Source organism: Aegilops tauschii, chromosome 7 (genome assembly GCF_002575655.3).
Source record: "Aegilops tauschii subsp. strangulata cultivar AL8/78 chromosome 7, Aet v6.0, whole genome shotgun sequence".
Lineage (NCBI taxonomy): Eukaryota > Viridiplantae > Streptophyta > Magnoliopsida > Poales > Poaceae > Aegilops > Aegilops tauschii.
This window is the reverse complement of record NC_053041.3, coordinates 388,282,554-388,290,772: the sequence shown is the minus strand read 5'-3', so window position 1 is coordinate 388,290,772 and position 8,219 is coordinate 388,282,554. Positions and strand designations below refer to the sequence as shown.

Genomic DNA, 8,219 nt, shown 5'->3' with positions numbered 1-8,219 from the left:
TCAAGGACATTCGAAACAACATGTCGATAAATTGCTATAGAAAGTGGGGCTAGATCGAGAGTTCTGACCTTTTCGTGGGTTGGGTGATCTTCAAACTCTTGTTTTTCTAGCGAAAGAACGCCCTTCTGAGCGATGATCTCCTACAAGCGAGTATAGTAAGGTTGACTTCAATTGAGACAGAAATGTCACTGGTCAGCTCCTTAGCGTGACAATTAACACCACTTTCTTATTACCTAAGAGATTAGATAAGGGAAGAAGGCAGGCCAAAGCTTATAGATTCGGAGATCGTACTTCTAACGCTTTGTCTGAGTCAGTCCTACGACCCCTTCCGGCTGAGACACGAATCCTAGCCTATCTGAGTCGCAGAATGAAGGGCTCTTCAGAAGGCGCCACCCAAGTCTCCTTTGATACTTCGGAGTCAGGATTTTTTTTCCAAGGAAGGCGGATTTTCTGCGTTCCGCAGCACGAACAAGGTGTACAGAAGATCGATGTGCCATCTTTCTAACCACCTTCATTTGTTGTATGATCAGTAGGGAAGGGAGCCTTTGATAAAGGGACCCCCAACCAAGAAATCTACTGTCTCAGAGCGACAGTCAAGCTCGTATCGCGGAACTAGAACATTTCTTTGATTGATAGGTCAGATAGGAAGCAGGCAAGCAAACCAAGTTATAGGTTTGGAAGTTAGAACTCGGAAAGGTTGTCCTGTGACTACCTTTGAAGTCTTTGGGTAGGACATCAGGCTAAGGTCTTATGATGAGCCACGCGCATATGAGGTTTACTGCAGCCCTAAAGCTCTGTCCCCTATCCTACCACTAGATCTCCTATGCCGGAACATGAACAGAGAAAGCTGTGAGTGTAGTCTTAGGAACGAACCCGGGGTTGCTCTCGCAAAAAGATTGTACTAAAGAAAGCTAGAAAGCTCAATTCCAAGCTTTAAACCTCTGGTCCACGGGTCGGTGAACGAATGGGTTTTGGGAAATAGAGAACATGGACTCGATTGAACAAAGGTGGCACCGGAATGAATAGCCCACTTGTTTCGGGCAAGAATGAATGGGACTGATCGACTCGAGTTACCGAGCGACCTCCACTCTTCGACTCGAGCTTTCGCTTCTGCTTTTCTCTTGTTTTGATTTATTAGCTTTTTAGGGAAAGAAGAGGGTATGAAATACAACTATGTCTACGAGTGCCGCGAATGAACCTTCGGTTCTTCCCAAGAACAAGGAGACACGAACTAAATAACTCGTATCAGGCTACGGGAATAGTGAACGGGAAGAAGGAACTAGTGAGGCTTTCGTTGGTCAAACAATATGCCCTCCTCACTTGAGGAGAGTGAAGGTCATGACTTATTGAAGCAGAACGTCAATTGGCCAAGAGAAGGGGAACTCCTTTCGTCGGTAACTATTGAATTGCCTATCTAACGTCAATTGTGAGTGTGCATGGCGATAGGAGCTTGTTCAGGATTTGAGGAGGCAGTTAATTGACCACCAGACGCTTTTGATATAGGGTGAAGAGCTCTCTTTGTCCATGGCCTGCTTCCCATAACTGGCCTTACTAAAACTTACGAAATGCTAATTTGACCTAAATTTCCGGTTAACTGCTGACTTTCTTTGCTAGCTCACCCGAAACTCTGTCTTCAGGAGGAAAGCTTGCTTGAGTACCTTACTTGAAAACAAACCGCTTGAGCTGTAACCGAAACAGAAAGGTTTGATGAGCCGCTGCTTGCTCTCTAACTGCTCTTACCGCTTCTTCTTCTTGACCTCTGCTCACTGCTGCCAATGCTGTGACTGCCGCCCCTATCTCTAAAGCTGCGGATTACAGCTCCTGATTCAAGCAGTTTTTTTTCTGAAGTATGAGTCTTGTTTGTGACATTCAATTCCAGAATGAACATTCAAAGGAAAAGTAGTATGGGACGCTGCTTGCTATTACTGACTGCGGCTGCCGACCGAAGAACTGAAGATCTTCAATCTATGTTTGAGTGCTCTTGCGAAAGAAAATAATTTCGAATGCAAAAATGACTTCAAAAATAGGATAGGATCGCGGATTCCATATATTTTTATAGAAAGAAAGATACTGTACTCCGCATCTTTACACCGAATCCTTAAAAGCCATTTAATGCCTTCTTGCCTGCCTTCAGTTCATGCCTTCAGGCCGGCCTGCTCTTGCCTATGAATGAGATGCCTACTTCCCATTAAGTCAAAATACCTCATAGACATAATATTTTTAAGAATACTTAGTTAGTTAAAGAGAAAGATGGCTTTTGACAATTTTTTTAGTCCCCTCGTTCCCGAGCAAGAAAACGGATGCGCTAACGCGCAACAGCTTTCACGCTAGTTGCTCAATCCGTTGCTTGTTCGGAAGAATCCGCAAATGAATATTCTTTATTTCCTCTCGGACAGGCCCTCTTTTTTCATTCGAATGTACATCTTTTTCGGTAATGATCATCTACAACTGAAAGACTGACGTCTTCCTCTACTCGATCCTTAGTTATACAATCTCCCTCCACCTCAATTTTTATGATCCTCATAGCCTTTTTTATTCGCGTCCTCCCCCTGGATCTATTCCTGCCGCGTCCACGTCCTCTGCCTCCAGCAACTAGAGCTGCATCATCTTGTTCATTATTGAGAATAGGCCTCTTCTCACACCGTACCAGTTCTTTTTGCAGTTGAATCTTCCCGTTCTGGCTTATTGAGTGTATAGATTCTTTTTGAAATGCAATCTATTCCCACGTCACTCTTCTCATAACATATCCTGTTCTCCTCACTTTGATTCTGGATTCACCGGTTGATTTAAGACGGGGTTCTATGCTTTCTAGCCCCATTTGACAAAAGTGAGCTTCCCCTATCTCTTTTGTAGGAATCAGATAGCAATGCTCATTCGTGAATAGCATTTCATGCTTCTGCTACTTCGTCGGAGAGATCCATGGAAACTCAAAAAAGAAAAGCGGACGGCATTGTTCATACGATAGCCGGAAAAGTAAGTTCTCCCGCCGGCTATTCAAAAAAGAAAGACTTACTTATTCATAAACTTCCTTTTATCGAGCATAATAGCTCTTATACGCTTGTACAGAGGAGTATAAAACAATGTATATATATATATATATAGGTGTTTAGTATCCTACAAAAACATTAACATCCAAAGCACCGTAAGCTTGCTTTCTCTCCCGCTGACAGACAAAGAAAAGGTTTTTTTAGACTTTTCTATGGTAGGCCTACGCTAGTGGAATATCTTTTTTGTTTGTATTCTAGCTTAGCTCTCTCTATTCTTTGCTTAAGCTATCGTGTCGTGTAGATGGATGGCATCTCCCTATTCCCACATCCCCGGATATGATTAATGCATGGAAGCTAAGGAATTGGGTCATTCTTCAGCCCAAGATGCAAGCATTTGGACGCCATCCGAATATGGCAGTTGAACTCTTATAATAGGCTTGGCTCTGGAAAATGGGCTTATCTTGGGCAAAAAAACGCAAATAAAGAAGAGCTTCTTGTTTCCAAGCGGAACTCGAATGGGCTACTAGCAGATTTGTTGGGGATGGCAAGTTAACACCGTGGGTAGGCTTGCCTTTCACTCGCTCTGGCACATTTTGGCGGAACGTCAACGTTATATATAGTGGAATTCTAGAGGTAAGTTAATGTTTTCAAAAATCCAAATGGAAAAGGATTTGCAAAAATATGCAGATTAGAAGCTAGTATCTCCAGTTTTATGAGAGAAAGAAGAGGAAGAATCGGCGAACATCCTAAAAAATGGTACTTTTGTCTCAATCTGATCAAAAACAAACATATTCTATTGTGTGTTGACCACCGGGAAACGAATGGATTAAGATGAAGACGGACGGTTCAATTAGCGAGCATGGGAAGGCTTGTGGAGGTTTAGCAATAAAAAGGGGATATATGCGTTCTCTCAAGCAGTTAAGAACAAGACCATACTCGAAGTCGAGGTCTTTTGCATCTGAACATGTATTCAAATAGCAGCTGAAAAGGAGTGTCAGAGGATTTGGATTGATTCGGATTCCCTAACGTAAGACATGGTCTACTCTCAAGATCCCAAAGTCCGCAGCTAAGGAAAGCCCCTTCTTCATAAGATCAAGAAAGTACGAGCGTCTTTCGAAGATTGGAAAATCTCCCATACTTGGAGAGAAGCAAACCAACCGGCCGATTTGCAATTGACTATGCTTAGTAGTTGACATCTTTGGTCTTCACATTTTCCCTTCCATTTTGTAAAGTTAGTAGAAGAGGATAGATCCGGTAAATTGACGAATGTCAATCTTCATTTTTGTAGATTAATACACTGGTAGGGGTCGATCAGGCAAATCCCAAAGCTGACCCCCGAACAGCTGCCGGACTGCTCTACTGATCTTCTCTCTCTTTAGAAAAACGGAACCTTCTCAAAGACTCCCTTTGCACTGAGAACACAATTCAGAACCCTCCTTCTCACAAGAAGGCAAACCTTGTACGTTGATCGAATCTTCTTTCGCATCCAGAAGAGAGGCTGTGGGCTATCCGAGAGAGTGGTTCAGGTGACTACCGGAGTCATTGATTAAGCAGGTCAGATGGGCTTAGTAGGGCTCGAACCTACAATATCACCGTTATGAGCGGTACGTTTCAACCAATTAAACTATAAGCCCAATCGGATCTCTACATGCCGGGAAGAGCGGACAGAAAGAGGAGACCTTTGCTCTATCTCCTTCTTCCTCTTCCCGGGGCCCCGGAGGGGTTCTTTGGCAAGCCCTATTAAAGAAGCTAAGTGACTTTCGTCACTCAAGTAGTGAGTTTGAGAGTGACCGTTAGGGCGACCACTTGTACTTCTAGGCCTTGGCGACCTATATGTTACGCAACACAGCTTCACTCGATTCAGTAAATCAATAGTTCAAACCAGCCCACTAATAGCTTAGATAGTGGCCCTTCCACTTTGGTATAGTTGACCCTACCTATTGACTCAAGGTTCATAGGAAGGGGGAACCCAGACGTAGTGGGATGTAGGCTTCAGTTGTTTTGGTACTTTTTCACTACGTCTTATTATTTGTTTTGTAACCGGCTTTTCACCGGCAGGTCAGTAGGCCTTTTAGAAGGCGAACAAACGAAAGTTCTCCGCAGGCGCTAGCGCTATCTTGTTCGCTTTTGTCAACTGAAGTCGCGCGTAGCGCCAACTAACTGATAGCTGATAGAGCGCGGAGCCCCTTCTCTAAGCGAGCAGAGCCATTTCTTTCTACTGTCGTCAAAAGAAAAAGAAAAGTACTAAAGGCGAAGGGCATTCTGTTGTACAGCTACTTTGGTATAGTTACAAAGGTAACCGGTAGGTGACTGTTGAATCGACAGTAGTTACGAAAGGGGGAAATAGCTCAGTTGGTTAGAGTGCTGGTCTGTCACGCCAGAAGTCGCGGGTTCGAACCCCGTTTTCCCCGCCCGATCTTCCTCTTCCTGCCCGACTCATTTTGAAAACACTGGAAGCTGCTGATCCCAGCGTAGCATTCAAGACAATTGTTCCTTCTTCGGTCTCCCTCCACCCCCTTCGTTTGTTGTGGGTCTCACCGCAGGCACTTACTTAATGAATGAGTGAAGATCTTCCTTCCCCCCTTGTGTCTTACCAAGGACTGAGTTCCCACTTGTGGCGAAAAAAAAGTATACCATCCCACCCGGCCTAACCCGGGGGGTTAAGGTTCCTCTCGGAGACCGCCAGTCTACAAGAAGCTGGCAGAGCTTTAGCCATTGGACCACATCCATCCATCCTCCTACCTAAAGACGCCTTTTCTTGTTCGTTCTTCGAATTACACTAGTGGAGACTAATTCCTTCCGGCTAATGAAGATACTACCCCAGTCTTCCCATTCATTCCCAGTGGATCCTTCTTATCCCTTTTCATTGAACGAACCAAGTTCACCTATACGAGAGTGAGGAATAGAAATCCTACAATCAACTTCCCACTTTTGATGTCCCGTTTGACGATTCTGCTGCGTCTTTAGAAAAAAAAGGAGAAGGACAGGGGTCGCTAGTCAGAAAAGCTATAACTATCAATTCGAATTCTGAATGAATCAAATCTCCCCAAGTAGGATTCGAACCTACGACCAGTCAGTTAACAGCCGACCGCTCTACCACTGAGCTACTGAGGAAGAACGGACTTAAGGAAGCTGACTCTCGTTCTTTGGCCCAACCAACCGCAGACCGAAAATCCAAAAAGTGCGTCACTTTTTCTCTTTCACATACACCGTGAGAAAGGGTGACGATAGCAATCCCCTTTGCCTCCCCGGCCGGGGCAGGACAAGGGGGGCGGCGGTCAACCATCAACTCTCGATATGCATATTGATCAATCGATCTCCGCGTCCTGCCAGTTCGCTAAGTAGACTCACTCTACCGAGGGGCAACTAAGGTTGGTTCCTGCCAATTCCCTTGCTGATCAGCCTTGGAATTGGCAAGTATGAGAGAGGACTCTCTCTGTCTCTCCGAGTTTCAACTACTAAGTGAAGTTAAGTAGCACTTCAGCTATTCTAAATGTGAATAGATTCTGATCAAGCAAGCAGGAGAAGGTGGTCCTTTCATCTCTCTGTCTGCTCCATGCTCTATAAAGGATCATGAGCAGGTTTAATGCTAGAAAAAACGAGATCTGCCTAATCATTTCGGTAGATGAAGTAGTGGGAGGTCACGAAGGAAGTAAGGGGGCATGTTAAGTTGATAATTTCGAACATTGTAGCATCCTTTTGACGGTTGGGCTTTGAGTTGAGAACTTTTAAGAACTCTTAATATGAAAATACACATTCTAAAATGACGCATCGAGCGAGACCATTCTGTTTCATTGTGAATGAAAGACGTTTTCGACAAACAACATCTACTCATATCCAGCTTCGTGTCATTTTTGAACACTGCGATCAGCAAGCAGCAAGCGGGGGAGAGTCAAGTCAAGTACAACACAGGACTGACGGGGTGGGGCGCGCCAAAGCAACCCGGGACCCCTCCGGGGTCACTACAAAAGCGCTGGCGCCTTCTTTTGAAGGTGAAAAACTACGCTAGCTAAGAAAAAGAAAAGGGCTGCGCTAATGGCAAGGAGCAAGAAAAGGGCAGCTAGCTCGAAATCCGATAAATCGAATACCTCCTGGCTTCAGTTATGAGAGAGAACTCCAAGGCAGGATAAAGACTGAGTTGGATTCAGCCGCGTGGGGAATGAAACAACATTCATGGAATGAGTTGAGGCAAAACCTCCAGCTCTTTTTGAGAGTCAGGGGCTTTAAAAGCGCTTTCAAAAGGGCTGTCTGCATTACTGGATTCACTATATCAAATTGTAGTAAAAACAAGGGGCCACGTAGACTATTCTGAGGTGGTATGCTAAATACATGATCAACTGATGTAGCTAGTGTGACTAAAGCAGCAGCTATTGGATTAACTGGTTCTAAACTCTCCCACCCGATAAAGGAATTGAAAGACTACCCCGGGCCACGTAGACTATTCCCTTCTGCGGACATTCTTTTCTAGAAGGAAAGTAGCAAAGCCGAACGCAAATACACATGCAAATTGCGTCGACTACCTCATCACTGTCCAAAATGGGGGATACCGCTATTCATACATGGATGGACGAGGGACTCCGCTGACAACATCAGTAGATGACTTTTCTCGCGGAATGCTATTAACGTTGGAAAAAAACACAGCTCTCAAACTCACCCTCCGGGTGATAGGTAGAAGCATTAGTACCTAACGGAGCGGTATCTAACCAAAAAGGGAGGTGATGTTCTTTTTAGAAACAGGATGGAGCATGGCTTCCTTTCTTCTTAGATACATTTCATTCATTCCATTTCTCTATAGTTTACACCAGAACATCTTGTTAATCCTGACAGATCTCGAAAAGGGTGGGGGCACTAGAACCAAATCTACATACACATCGAAACTTCCTATCTCAGCCAAGCTAGCACCTTCATCCCACCAATGCATTGTACGACAAAAGGATGCTAAACCATAGCTCTAACTGAGTCAAATTCCACAATTTCTAAGAACGATATGCTTTTTTGCATTTTCCACTGTGAAAGCTTCTCTCAATCCCTCCCTATTCCTTTCTTTCCTGGGCACAGGCTTACCTGGTTGACCGCCCACATTCATTCATTGTTCGTTCTGTTGTGGAATCGAACCACAGAGCTAGCGCAATTGGGATTTAGAGTCCCATGCGTGAAACTAAAGAGGATTTTCAGTCCTCTGCTCTACCAGCCAGAACCTAGAAGGACACTTCACACCCGATTTGACACAGC

At 44.5% G+C, this 8,219-nt stretch overlaps 2 non-coding genes across 2 annotated transcripts; one reads left to right on the top strand and one right to left on the bottom strand.

The window, feature by feature from the left end:
• Positions 1-5,324: 5,324 nt before the first annotated feature.
• On the top strand, positions 5,325-5,398 carry TRNAD-GUC (transfer RNA aspartic acid (anticodon GUC)). The gene has a single exon. It is a non-coding gene; the product is annotated as a tRNA-Asp (tRNA).
• A 631-nt stretch (positions 5,399-6,029) lies between these two features.
• TRNAN-GUU (transfer RNA asparagine (anticodon GUU)) lies at positions 6,030-6,101 on the bottom strand. Its single transcript has one exon. It is a non-coding gene; the product is annotated as a tRNA-Asn (tRNA).
• Between the last annotated feature and the right edge of the window lie 2,118 nt (positions 6,102-8,219).